The 15248-nt window shown below is 40.2% G+C and overlaps 1 long non-coding RNA gene across 3 annotated transcripts in view; it reads left to right on the forward strand.

Annotated features, from left to right (window-relative positions):
* LOC131709227 (uncharacterized) overlaps positions 1-15248 on the forward strand; it is a 103415-nt gene that overhangs the window by 4813 nt on the left and 83354 nt on the right. The window contains exon 5 of one of the 3 annotated variants that reach the window (XR_009311426.1): positions 11970-12202. The exons of the other annotated variants lie outside the window; for them this stretch is intronic. This is a non-coding gene — a long non-coding RNA (uncharacterized LOC131709227). Of the gene's footprint in view, positions 1-11969; positions 12203-15248 lie in introns of those variants that run through there. 3 annotated transcript variants of the gene reach the window in all.

Genomic DNA, 15248 nt, shown 5'->3' on the forward strand with positions numbered 1-15248 from the left:
TGGCTTGTCAATAAAAGTTAAACCCTGTTTCCTGCACCTCATTGCAAAAAATGACAGTCTGCATCATTTTTTATATGTGGGATATGTGTCCCTTGTACCTTAAAGGGTTAACAAACGCGAATAGTGAATTGTGTCAGAAGCAGTGCATTTGGATAGTGGCAGGGAACTTTTTTTTTAAATAATCAGGGAAGGTTACATTTGTTTTGGCACTAACTGATCTTGAATGCATGAGTTGCCCTTTGTTTTTGGCTGATTTCTTTACCTCTGTCTCTCTGTGTGGATCAGCCAGTGGACAAAGTCCTTTGCTTTGATCTTATCCAGGTATCTGGTGAAGTCGCTGGTGAATGTTCCTTCAGCGTGCCTTTTGACATCAGGAACCGCATTCTGGAACTGCTTAGACTCGTACGAGGCGTGCCCCCTGCAAACGCAGAAACCGTGCAGTTATTAAATTGCTGCCTCTGTAACAAAACCTTCCTCTAACGTCAACTCAAAAAAAAAAAAAAAAAATCCTGCCATGTACATTATTGTACTCCCTTTAAAACAAACACGTTTCTTGAGCTGCTGCTCCAAAGCTGCATCCTTTCTTTGCACAATTAGTTGCACACCTGCTTGCAAATAGCTACCCCAACAGAGAGCCCAGTTTGGTAGATAGAAACAAGTAAAATCATGTAAGTGTGTGGAGCCTGGTTTCACATTTTGTACAGTGAAACCCACGCGGCTAGTTTCACAGACCCTTATTGGCACAGACCTCGAATGGCTTAATGTTACCTCAGGCATGGTAGTTCAGGACTAGTGCTAATCGGGGTTCCATGAAACCAGCCAACAGACCTTATAAACTAATAGCTAGTGGTAATCAATCAGTCAATCAATATTTATTATGTAGTGCCTGTCGTAGTGGACCACCATCACAAAGCGCTTTACAAGATAGTGAGGAACAATGCATAATACATTAAATACAGTGAAATACAGGGCATAGTACATGAAATACAAACAGTAAAAAACAATGCAAATGCATTAAAAACAGGCATATTACAATGCAAATACAAGTCTAAGATGTGAATTCTAGACATTGTGGATGCGTGTGTCATGCAGAATCGTACGGATGAGATGGAGTGAAAAACCTGAAATGGCAATTTAGACAACAGCTAGTAAGAGATATCAGGCTTTAAGTGTCCTGTATGGACCATGCTGGGTGATCCAAGGACTCGCCTGGATTCTCTTGCTGTGTCCTCAACCATCCTCTCCCAGCTGTCAGGAGCCAGGATTAGAAGCAGCACAACGACCTTCATCATCCACTGTAGGGCTTTCATCTGGGCACCCTGTCAACACATGTGAACACATACAGGGATGGAAATAGGACTCCCTTTGCATAGCGGTTTGATCCATTCCTGGTTTTCACAAGGAGTTTATTAAGACACACCTGAGCTTGTTACCTGCACATTGGGGTTAATCAAGCACATATTAAAACCTGGAATGGGTGAAACTGCTCTGCAAAAGGAGTCGTGTTTCCATCCCTGAGATGCAACGCATTTAATTTGTTTTTAGTGTACTTTTATTATCACCTCTCGTATCTCGTCTTATTTTTTATTTTTATTTTTTTCCTTAACTGAGGTTATTTATTTTTTAAGCCCGGCAAACCTCAGACGATTACGTACCATGAAAAACACTCAATCAAAATCAGAAGGCAAGACTTTTGTAAAAGACAAGCAGATCAAATGTTTTGGCTCGCTCCTTCATCAGTTTTACCTGAAAACTAACACAAGCTGTCGTGTAGATTAACACACAGCTATTTTTACTAAATTACCAGGTCTCTTAATAAATAACGACCTGGACTCAGGGAATTACCTGGGGTACGAGCGACTGGCTCGGGTTCACGTCCCTGTGGCTTTTATTTCAGGCCATGACCTCAGCTGCCAGCTAGCTAACTGGTCATTAATGACGAGGAATGCCCGTGGTTTTGGGCACTATTGTTTGGTTATCGATTCAAGTTTAATTATGACTTCAGTTTACTGTATTACAACTGTACATTAATCTAGGGTTAGGATAAACGTAGTCAGAAATATCGATCTTAGCAAACCTTTTAATTGCTGTAAGAAATATGTATTTATATATTTAAAAAAAAAAAACTATCGGCTTAAACAGATCAAGATATGTTTCTTTTTCCAGGTGAGTGACACAAGCCTGGATTTGTACCCAAGGACTGTTAGACATGGCTAAGCAGGAACGAAGCAGAAAAAAGTTTCCAGGAGAGAAAGGGTTCATTTGTTTATCACAGCATATCGTTCTGTTTGAATTTCAAGATTTGTAATTTGTCATAGCTTAAAAAAAAAAAGTTGTATTGCTATTTTGTTGCTTTGAACGGCCAGATGAACTTGATGAATAGTTTGTCGTATTTTTGACCCTTAAGGTACGCGATGGAATTGAGTGACGGTTCAAACAGTTTCTTAAAATACATGCGAGTGACTCAAGTATCGCGAGGAGGAAACTGACAATTTGGACGACCAGATCCAACCTGTCGGTACATTTTAAACCCTGTTTCGTGCATCTCATTGCAAAAAAAAAAAAAAAAAAAAAAAAAAAAAAAAGAATTTGCATATTTGTGGGACACATATGTCCCTTCTACCTTAAAGGGTTAAAATATGTATTTTAAGTATTGTACAGTTCAGACCAAGTTCTGAATGAACTGTCCTGTCTTTTGTTATAGGAACCAGCAAGCTTTTAAAAAGGCACCAATATTCAGGGTGTTGAACGTTTTTATAAAGTAGTTCATTTTAAATACTTCTGTATTTAAATTGTTGTCAAGGTTAGGCATGTATAAGGTAAAGAATATATATATATATATAGATATATAATTTGTTTATGTATATAAATAAATGTGCCTTTAATTAGTGTAGTTAGTCTGTTAGTTTATTTAGAAAAGGAAATAAGAATAATTGCTATAATGAATATATACATTAACAACTTGACCGACAATATTTCTAATCAAACACAGCGCACTGTATCTGAAAGCCAGCATTTATAAATCACACCTTCAATCCATTCGAAGAGAATTCTTGCATTTATTAGAACCATTTTAGAAAGTTTCAAATGTTACTTTTCATTACTGGCGTTATTTGGCACGTGCGTATACTGTCTGCATACGTACCCTCATGATCACCGCATGCTCAATTCTACATGCAAACTGACACATGTAAACACACTTTGCTATCAGTAATATTATTATTCACTCTAAATGCATATGCTTTAGATAGGTCTTCTTACCGTGCATGAAGTTTGTTTCCTCCTCTCTGTCTGTTTGGCACAGTGACTGGCTTTTCACTCATGTCCTCTTTTTAAGCCTCCAGTTTGCTGTGAGATGACAGGTAGGTCACTCCTGCTTCACCCAGGTAGGGCAGCGTGACTCACTCAGGTGGGCTCACACTAATACTTAATTGTGTTTAGTATTCAGAAGCTTCCATGTTAGCAGCAGTGCTGTAACTCTGTCTTTTTAGTAATTAAAAAACAAACAAACAATTGAGCCAACAGTCTAGACCGCTGGTCGATCATTTTAAATTAAATTGTGTAATATTAAGCATTTGCGTGCACTCTCAGAGTTTACCTTTGCTTTTCCGTTGTCCAAATATACACTGGTATCCTGCTAATCTTTTTGCGGTCATCTTTGAAATGGCAAAATTTGAAACAAAATTAATTAAAAGTTGTTTTTTTTCATTTTACTCTAACCCGTAAAACATTGCTTACATTGTAATGTATCCAAGCATTTAAATACAGTATCGCTTTATAACTGTTCCAAAATCCAAACACCTCATGTGAGCTGAAAGTTATAGAGATGATGAATACATGGTCTTGTCCCCACTGTTTCTAGTTACCCTGCCTTCCTATCTGCGGTCCGAAGCTTGTTAAAATCCCCCCCACCCCAGCAATGATAAAGAAAGCGGTCCGTCCACAGTTAGTATTTCATGTCAAAGCGTCTGTATGATTCCATATCTGGGGCACGTCTCCCGACACGTGAATGCACTCTGTGCAAACTCAAGTCAATTTAATTGAGTGAGAAAACAAAACCAAAAACATATCTGTGACCTGTGCTGGGGTATTTCAGGGGGTGTTGACCAGGATCACAGAAAGAAAGTTCTCAGATGAACAAGCTGTCTACAGGGAAGCTGTCAAGTGGGTACAGGCTCCCCTGACTTGTTAATCCTGACAACCTGTTATGTAGAGGTCTCAGCCTGGACAGTTTCATCACCTGCGCCTGTGCTAACAAAGGAAGATGATCACATGCCGGTATTGTATTTATAGCAGCAAAGACAAACCCTCAAACACACAATGCTGCAATATGAAATCCACAAGGACTTGGGACCAGATTTGCGAAGGTTGTGCATCAAGGTTATTGTAAAAAAAAAAATAAACCAAACAAACATCTTGCATTAAAATAAATAGATCCAAACCATTCAGGTGCGTGTCATTTTTAATGTATTGTTTATTTGTGGTTTTGACCAGTTTGCTTGATTATAGTGATATTTATTTGTATTAGAATGCCACTCAAACCCATCACTGCCAGTTACTGGCTTCTTTAAATGGGATGTCGTTGAATTGTAAAACTGCACAGGGTATGTTTTGTGTGCAAAACTGTAATAGGACTGTTGCTACAGTAGGTTACCACAGTTTTAAAATTACAGGTAGATACAATCTACTCTTGCTCTTACTAATCAAGTGCCTTGGAGAAGGTCCTGGGTTGGCCGATCAGTATTTGGTATTTTATGGCATGGAATAGTCTGGACCAGAATACCCAGGATATGATCGTGCATCCGATAAATAACCCAACTGCATCAGCTAAACGTAAAACCGTGACTAAGATTCACATGTAGGTTTCAAGAACAATCGAAGTGTGAATGTTTCTGATTGAATGTATGGTCTCGTTTCATTAGAGTGAGGTAGGCTGTTTTCAGTGATGTGAGATTTCTGCTGGCTGTCGCTGCTCATCTTTCCAGGACACCCTTGTAAACGAAGACCCCGGTCTCAATGGGATTATTCCTGGTTTAATATAGAAGTACAAAATCTGACCCATTATCCTTGTTCAAACTGCGCTTTGTAACCATTCCAGGTGTTTGGAGACTGACTCAGCCTGGTGGGTTCAGGTCGTAGGGACCTGTCAGCACGTCACACATGCCCTCCTGTGGGAATGTACCAGTGACGAAAGGACAGTCTCATCCAACCTTTGTATAGCATGCTTTCTAAATTCAGTAAATCAGTAAACTAGGTTAGGGAAAGGTTTGAACAGCTAACAGAGCCTTCTACTTTGCTGTACACACACACACACAGAGGAATATACAGCTGTTATGCAGATCTTACATATATAATATCCATGTAATTTATATATATATATATATATATATATATATATATATAGATTTATTATTATTATTTATTTCTTAGCAGACGCCCTTATCCAGGGCGACTTACATTCGTAAGCAAATACATTTCAAGTGTTACAATACAAGTAATACAATAAGAGCAAGAAATACAATAACTTTTGTTCAAGCAAAGTACAAGATTTATAGAGATATAGATGCATTCAAAGTTTTCTCTTAAACCAACTTTTCAGTTGATTGCACAGTATAAGCAATACATCCGCACACACTTATACAAACGTATTTATATGCAGTTTTATAGCGTCCATCCCTTATCATTGCCAGACATTCATTTTAATTGCTGCGTTTACCAAGTGTCAACAAAGGTGTTAAAGCTCGGGGATTCCTGTAGGTTTTAAATGTTTAAAATACGAGGGGATGACCTCGCCCTGGAGAGGTCATCAGGGCGGTGTATCTGCTGGCGATGCTAATGAGATAAGCAGGCTGTTAAGATATTCACAGTCGCTGAGGAATTAACAGCACGGCCCCAGAGCGAAGTGTCGTGTCTGGAGTCGCTGTGATGCTGAGCAAATGTCAGCTGCCTTTTTGAGAGACTGTGTGGAAGAGGTTGATATTACCAAAATTAGCCAGTTTCTATAATTAGTCAAGATTTCTGCCTGCGTTGGCAGCTGCTGCATCCAGTCACTCATTACAAAGTTCCTTTACATTTATTTAAATAGAAGAATAAATATACATAGCAAAATGCCCAACATAGCCGTCTCTGTTGTGCCTGCGCAGCAACATTTTAAAGAAAGTTTAGCTGATTGGAACCCTCTAAATGAATGCCCTAAAATGAAGCCTACGGTTTAGTTGTTTAACCTCGGCAAACCCCAGGGTCACCCAGATCAAATTAGCTGAAGAATGAAGCCAGCGCCGGCTTTGTAGCTGATTGCAGTGAAACAGTATGTCCTCCGGGACTGACTTGAAAACCTGTTCGCTTCCATCAGCAGCAAATCAAGGTCAGTCTGATTTTCACATGTCAGTCAGCCCTAGTCAGGATCCCGGGCTGGCAGAACTCAGTCTCTACAGCCCGCGCTGATGTAAGGGGCTGAGAATGCCAAGGTCGTGAGTGGGTTGTGAACTCCGTAGGCAGAACAGAGTGCTGTAGATACATTCTATCATCAAGGAAACACTGGAGGTACAGTGGGAGAGTTGATTTTATCAGTGGCAATATGCAGAAAAGTGATCAGTACGTTGGGCTGCCTATTGTGTTGTAGGATGCAGATGGAGTGGGCGGCAGGCAGCCCCAGTTTGATACTGGGAACGAGATGAGATTGTGCTTTATAGACTGGGGTGGATGAGAACGTGGTTTTAGTAACCTTTGGCGTGACTCTGGCAGAGAACCTGGTGTTTGTAAGAAATATTCTGTTATACATACACACCGTTGTGGTTTTTAAAAATTGTAATAAACTAAAAGCCCAGCATAACATGACAGCTGGAGGTAGTGATTTTTTTTTTTTTTTGGAGTGGGGGGGGGGGGTTCTTTTATAGAACAGACGTGACCTTTTGCTGAACCTACAAATCTTCTGTGCCGGCTTCAAATAAAAATAGCCAATTACACACAGAGCCGTACACAACTGCTGTATGTGCCCCTTCCCGTCCTGCCTGCTGTAAATCACAGGACCCTGACAGGAAGTGGATACAGACCATGCTGACGTTCTCCCGTGCAGCAGCTGCAGCCAGCAATGCAGTAGAGTAGGTGAGTGAGTCAGTGTCTCCAGAATTAGAAAGCCTTCCCAAAGCAATCCCGCTTACTCTCCCTAATCAAAACCTGCCGCTACGCACTGAAACATGGCCCTCAATTAGGGCTAAAAGTCTTTCATTGTGTATTTGGGGAAATGATGCCATTTCTGCAAGGGAATTAGGTACAGCAGTTGCACAAAGTATAGATCTTTTAGGTTGGAACAGGAGAGGAGGGGTAGGTTCAGATTTATATTTATCCGGTGCAAAATTGAATTGTTAAAAAAAAATAATTGGATTAGGAATAAATAATACAAATGATTATTTGGAAACACCCAGCAACCAACACTGAAGCACAGCCACTTGTGTGATGGAACGTGGCCAGCATTTTGCACATACACAATATCACTTCATTCATTTGTGTGTTTATTTCTGTGGCTGGGTGAGGACCAGTAGTTGACAATACTCTGCATTTCCACTAGGTGGCACTGTGTAGACATCACTTTAACCACACTATGATATTCACCAGTACGTGTAGTTTGGTTATGTTCTTAAACATGGTGTATGTGCGTGTGTGTTTTATAAACTACAGTGATTTGCTATTGCGAGCCCCGGATTTGCTAGAAATTAAATAAGGCTGTTTTATTCAATTCATTTTTGTCTGGATTAGACTTTCTAAAGTATATCACTCTAAAGCATACAATAAAATTATTTCATTTATTTCATTGATTTTTTTTTTTTTTTACAATATTTAGTAGCAAAAACCCTACAGAGGGTCTGTGTCTCTCCATGACCCAGGAGCGACCGCGTTGAGAAACCTGAAATAAAATGAGGGTTAAATTACTTCTATTGGAAGAGTGAGGAAGTGTAAATGCAGCTTTTATATATCTGAGTATGTGAAGGATTCCGTTTGCATTGCGAATGAGTTAAGGCCCATTTACACAGCAGAGTGTGTTTCATATCTGGAGAGCTCTCCCCCCCCCCCAGTTTACTTATGCTGCATGTGAGATGGCATTCATTCTAACAGGCAGTTAAACCCTGATTGCTTGAGCAGTGAAACAGAACTGTGGTGCCAATTAAAGCTTATTTTTTTTAATGCTTTCCTTGCATGGCCATGCAGCATGTGAGCTATTAAACTTGACAACTCTCGCAACAAAATAACTGAATGGGCGTGATTGTGTCAGCCGAGGTCTGATTGCAAATCCAAGCAGTTGCAGTTTGCATATGCTATAGAGAATCAGCTTCATATTATTATTATTATTATTATTATTATTATTATTATTATTTTCAAGCAAGCACAGACTCATTTTTCATAAAGCCAGCAAAAAAAAAAATTCCTGTTGAACTGCGCATTCCTGTTTCTTTGTTTTGTTTTGTACTGTTGCAAATGCTGTTTGTGCTGATAGATTACTTAGCATTAGGAATGTGAACAGTTTCGAGCTTTGCAGGTTTAATATTTGCCCGAGTGTTAACAGATCACAGTTGTTCCTCAATGTTTTACCATTGTCAAAGAGAATGCATGTCAAGTAGAGCAGGCGGCTGTAGTGTTTAAACAGTAGCCTTTTCTGCGTACACATTTGTTTTGCACACTTGCAGTCTCACCCACATTATTGTAGTGCATCATAAAGTAACATCACTCTAATGTAGGTCCTTCTCCTCATGTCTTACTTGATTTTTGATTGGTTACAACATGTTTTAAAACTGAATCTAAAATCCCTAATTAGCACTCCTTTTTAAGAGGCTGCCCATCTTGCGTTTTATTCTGCTGTCCTGTCTGTATGACACTGTCATACAGACAGGACATCAAAAAAATGACCTGTACCAGCTCCATTTTAAAAAGCCACTGTGCTTCCATTAACAGAGGCTTCAGATGAGCTGTCGTTCGGACACGTACGTTCAATCTGTTACCTGGACATTTACTCAAGGTTTCATTTTAAAAAAAATAAATAAATAAAAAAAAATCTCCACCTCCTTCAAATAGGAAAAAGGATGAAATACGACCTCCGGATTTTCAAGCTGTCATGCAATGTGGAAATATGGAGGATAAGAAACCCACTCGCCTACCCTAGACTCGGGGGGCCTTGGAAATGAATGTGCAGCCCTGTGTGAAGGGAAAGGTTGCGATTTATGTGCAACATAAAAGGCATTGGGGTGCTGTTTCAGTTGCTGATGCCATTAAACCGCGGGCACAGAAACCTCGGCTCCAGGACCCAGCGTTCTCCTCGCAGTCTGAAGGAAGCGCTGATTACATGACGCGGCAGCTGGCAATGATCTGTCCACCCGTCTGTCTGTCCGTCCGTCCATCCGTCTGGCTGGCTGTCTGTCTGCGTTGTCCTGTAGGGAGTGCCGTTCTAAGACACAGAATTTAATTATTTATTTGGCAGAAGGCTGTATCCAAGGTGACCTTGCAAGTGTTATAGGGCAGTACAGGGTTACAATGCAAGGACGATATTTAAACACAGTGTAGTTTTACAGTAAGTGCAAATTATACTACTAGAGTACATTATGAAACAGGATGCAGCAAGTCAGGGTTACAGCAATTGATAATCTACAATGACATCGTAATAGTGCAAGGACAGTGCATCAGCTGAGGATCTGGTAACGTGGTGCGTTGATCAGGAGAGTCCGGTGTAGATCAAGCGGTGCAGTCCAAACAGGTGATCCTAGTGGTTATTCATTCTATGATAGATGCGCGGCGCTTGAAGAAATCAAAAGCTGCCTGGGAAAGAGGAATGCCTTTAAATTCAGATCAGGGTTTTTACGCAACATTACGGGGTCTGAAAACGTCAGGGCTGCACAGTTCACCCCTGCATGGTAACTGTTTTTGTTGATTTCAGTTAAACACAAAAGAGAATTTGATAGATACAAGGACAGATTTTCAACTCCCCTCTTAACTTGCAGTCCACCGGTGGCTCTCAACAATATAGGATGAGGAATTGGGTGCTTGGAAAACCTGAGCTCTGTTGTATCTACATATCCTGGATTAGATCAATCTGCCATGCAGTGGGAGTTTCGTTTCCATCCCAGTTAGTTGACTTCACTGCTCTTTGCTGTTCAGTTAGCAATACCATGGCTCCCTGTAACAGACTGACACATGTGTTGCATGCATGTCTGTGATTAACCATTCTTACCTGAGCTTCACTATGATTTCACTGTGCTTTACATACATCTTTACTACAGTGGACTATGCTTTTACCATAGCCCTGTGACAAAACTAGAATTACAACAGACTAAAAATAAAGGGTGTTATCAGTGTTTGTTGAATACAGGTGAATCGGTAGCAAAGAATGAGATACAGAAAGGAAAAAAAAAAGCAGCTTGTGTTCAAATAAATAGCAAACCGGGGACAGGTGAGCTTTGAATTTTGTATTGGAAATGTTAGCAGCACCATTATGAAACAATACAATATTCCTTTTCAATGAGATGCATTCATTTCTAACCTTAGTTTTTTTCCCCCCCCTCCCTGCCATGTATGGAGAGGCGTTTCTTTTGTGCTCTTAAAAAGCAGCACCAGGTTTAGCTTCTCTCAGCAACACAACCCATCAATGCCTTCAATCAGAGCTGCAGTTATAACGTTTGCCGTTTCCCTGGAAATACTGACGCGACCTTGAGAACACAACAAACAAAGCATGCTCTTGCAGTACATTAGCAGCGCAGCCAGTGCTCCTCGACCACAGTCTCGCAGGGTCTGAGAAGCGAATCATGCAGATGCCTGCTTGTTTTTAACAAGACTTTGCTATTGGTGCACTTTGCCTGTCTTTTCCATTTCCCATTCTGTTTTCTGCAAGGCAGCACATTTAAAAGCACTTTAAAAAAAAAAAATAATTTCAAACATTAACAAATGGGAATTATTATTACACCAACTACATACTATTAATACCATACTATAGGGCAAATTCACTTGGCGTGTGCTTTTGTAGTTTTGCACTGTTGTTGCTGCACCAGGAAAGCTGTGGTGGTGATGGTCCTATGAGAAAGGCTTCAGTATTAACTCCCACACGCTGGGTTAGTATTGCTGTTCCATCAGACTCTGGTTCTGTCTGCTTCCCTGTCTCTGATGCTCTGTTCGGCGCATGTTAACATGTGAACGAGTCGATGCAATGTGAAGTCCTTTTGCACGCACAGCTATGGCCAAATGTTTTGCATCTCCCTCTAGAATGAACCAAATTGGCTTCATAAAGTCGAATGCAACCTGCTGAATAATGTTACGCTAACCTATTGAATTACATACCGCGGTGTAGTTTTCCATATACTAAATGAAAAACTGACAATTGCAAAATGTGACAGTTCGAAATCTAACATGAAATACTACTGTGCTACTGTGATGGCTTCCGGTAGACTTTTGCGATATCGTTTTGTAGTTTCTTTGATGTACATGATGTAAATAAAATATCTAAATTATGTTCATATTTTTTTTTTTTTTTTGTAATGGTCTCAATCTGAAAATTCTAGGTGATCTACCTTTTTTTTTTTTTTTTTTTGGGAGTGGGGAGGGGGGTGATAAACCTGGAGCGAAAGGTCTTTTACACAATAAAGGTACCAAGCAATTAGACATCATTTTCTGCTTTCCTGGTGTGGGGTCCTTATAGGTGCTTATATTGTAAAAATGTGCTTTTTTGTTTTTTAATGCAAGTGCTACTGTAGCATTTAGCCAATTTTATTTTTAATGTATAAAGAGCTGTCCAGCTAAGTAATGCTTGTATCGTTAACACTAACACAGTAATCTGTCATATCGGCATGAGTTTTACATTGTGTAACTATTTTTAAGACAAATGATGTTGAAATTTTAAATATTTACTCTTGTTAATAAAGTGATTGCATAACTTTTGGATCTTTTAAATAAAGTTCTCTTCCCCCCCCGCCCCCCCCCCCCCTCCCCCCCAGTCACATTTCTCAAGTCCGTTTGACTTGTGTGAACCGGGAAGGCTGTTTCTTGCAGGACGGCTGGAAACTGAATGTGGGGGTTACCTTCAGTGAAAGCCAACAGACTCCAGCCTCGCATCTGGAAGTGATCCAGCAGAGCTGATACATACTCCGGGCTAGGATTCCTGACTGGCCCCCACAGGTTTCAAGTGTCCCGCACTTCAAAATGCTTCTGATTGCTAGCAGCTGACTGCACGAGTTCACAGCCTGGGTCCTGGTCCTCGTCTAGTGTCAGCTTTTAAAAGACAGCGTGAGCCAGATTCACAAGTCATTGCACTGCAGCGCGGTGTAAATGTTTTGTACCAGAAAGCAATTGTAATAATGAACTGTGCAAAGTTGCAAAGGCAGTGGTAGCGTGCTGGGTCGTGCTTATTTAAAGTTTTGAAATTATGAATGTGTGTGTGGTTTCTTTCTTTTTTGCAGTCCTGTATATTATCATCAGAAAGATGGTAGAAATGGTTGTGTACTCTACCTTGGGCATGAGGGTAACTGAGTGTTAAAATAAAATCACATGAAGACACAACCAAGAAGGTAGATCATCAACTGAGCTTTTACTCCACCGCGAAACTTACAAGCTAAATAAACAGCAAACACAAATCTTATGGATCCCCTCCCAGCGGCTACCGAGTTAATAACACGGACATCATCTTCCCTCTCGCCTGCAGAGCCAGCTCTTCAGTTGAAGACTTTTTGAACCTGGCTTGCGGGTTTGCATCCAGCCCAGGCCTGTCCTTGCAAGTCAGCGAGCTGAGATAGCAATTCGTTACACCTGGTGCATGTAGGATCCCATTTAAATATTCTTGATTGTGTTGACTGTTTCTAGGTTTGAATAGCAAGTCTCTTGTATTTTGCTCTGGAGTGATTAGCTGAGTACAGAGCTGTCCTGACAGTGTGGCGGTTTGGGTTAGAGGGTAAGGCTGGACAGCTAGTAGTTATTGTTAGAAGCTCTTCAAAATGCTTTACAACATGTAAACTTGTTATTGAGCAAAAAAATGCTGAAGAGGTGTGCAGTCCAGGTAGTCATTATTATGATTATTATGATGATGATGATGATGATGATTATTATTATTATTATTTTGTTCCTTTCTGTGTCTGGTTATTGGTAGGTCTCTTCTGACTTTGGTTTGACAGCTCTGGTTTAACTCATTTCAGTCCCAAATAATTTGTGGAAGAATAAACTCCTTTATATTGAGTTTACATGAGAACAGAACAAAATATATATATATATATTTTTTGCATATATTTATGCACTTATCTCAGACTGGGACCTAGGATTCATCATGTTAACATGCCAGGACTGAAAGGGTTAATAAACCTGCGCCCCCCCCCCCCCCCCGTCATTTTATACAGAAGAATGAGGGATCCGAAGACCAGCCATACTTCGAAGTCGCATGCAGGTATAATGTCTGCATTGGCATTCCGGTACTGCGCGATATCAAGTCAGAGCAAGCTGTGGCGTGGGCTGCTGCTTCGTGGCCTCGTGAAGCTGCGTGTAATTCTCTGCAGCAGCTCTGTTTAGCCAGTCGTTCGGAGAAGGGCAGGGGAGCTGATGGAGAGGGAGCAGCGGGTGTGCCTGATCAGCAGTGCTCTGTGTTAAGAGCAATTGCAGCGAAGCAGAGGCAGCGGCGTGCAGGGTTCTGATCAGCCTTTTAAAGTTTGCATGTTTTTTTTTCTTAATTTGTCTTCGAAAGAAACTTTTCTAGAATACAATAAAGGTTTCTTTTTAAAGCCTGATTTAAATAATAATAAAAAAAAACCACGATAGAAATAGCTGCTTACTAAGAAGTTATTTTAGTCTTTATTAATCCATGTTGGTATATAATCGGTCTTTAGTCAGTAAAATGCTTCTTCAAGGCCAACTCTGTATTACAGCAATTAAGGCCAATCCTTTTACAGTCTCAGATTGCTGCTGTTGACACCACTGTAAAGCCACCTTCAGTATTGAAGCCAGCCCTGAATTCAGTATTAACTACACCCTCTGCAGTCCCAGACGTATCAAAGCTCTGTTTTAATTGGAGTGATGGGAATAAGACTCCCATTCCTGGTTTTATTATGAGTTTAATAAGACACGCCCCTGAGCTTTTGTTACCCATACACACGATAGCTAATCAAGCTTGATTTAAAACCTGGAATGGATGAAACTGCTCTGCAAGAGGAGTCTGATTTCCACCTCTGTCTGATAAGACCAGCATGCTGTTAACTCCCAGTGGTAGTTATGAAGAAGTTGTTAATGAGGTTTCACTGCAGAAGCTGTGCTGAAGTTCAAAGTGAGAAGTCTCTTCCTTGCTGAAGTGGTGTCAGTTTTTAGCCAGTGGTACTGTTCTGTAGTGTACCTATTGTGTTCTCTGTTGTCTGATCTCCTCGTTCCTGGAAGTAACTGAGTCAGTGTATTACAAATGCTCGCGGTATTGAATTCCTGAGTAGCATTGTGAGTTCCCAGTAAAGTATATATTCTCACCAAAGCTCGCATGACATTAAACTCTGTCTAAATGATCTTTGATCATGTGAGCTTGTTTGAACAGTGGTAACCAGAGAAGGAGGTAATTGGTTTCAGCTTTATTTAATCGTGTGCAGGAGCGGCTTCCAACTGGTTCTAAAGAATTATTATTTTAATACAGCCTGAACTCGAAAGCTGTATTCTGTTTTTAAAATACACAGTGAATGGCACATTAAGCCAAACAATGATTGGTTTAAGTGCTTGAAGATCTTTTAAATAAACCAGATATGACACTTCATGCATGAGAGAAATCCTTCCACACTTTTTGACCTGAATGAAACAAGGACAGGGTTCTCTAACATAGGAGGAGGAGATGGGCTAGTGCTCATTTGGATGTTTAGTCTTCATGAATAGAAATAGAAGGGAGAATCTAGTGGACGTGAACAAACACTGGTGATGACATCAGTGCATGAAGCTTTCTTGATAATAATAATGTGTACAAAGTGCCAAACTGCCCGACTTAATATTTATTTGGCAGATGCCTTTATCCAAGGTGATTTACAGGTGTTGCAGGGTTACAATGCAAGCTTCATATTTAAATCCAGTGTAGTTTACAGTAAGTGCACATAATACTACTAAAATACAATATGAACTAGGATGCAACAAGTTATATTTACAATGACATAGCAGTGAATTAATTCAGCTTTTAGAAGTGATTGAAAAAGAAACATGACTTTTGCTGGAATAATAACCAGCAGTAAGCATGGTAAATAAACACACACATACGACAACAGAGGAAAAAA

This window comes from Acipenser ruthenus, chromosome 42 (assembly GCF_902713425.1).
Source record: "Acipenser ruthenus chromosome 42, fAciRut3.2 maternal haplotype, whole genome shotgun sequence".
NCBI lineage: Eukaryota > Metazoa > Chordata > Actinopteri > Acipenseriformes > Acipenseridae > Acipenser > Acipenser ruthenus.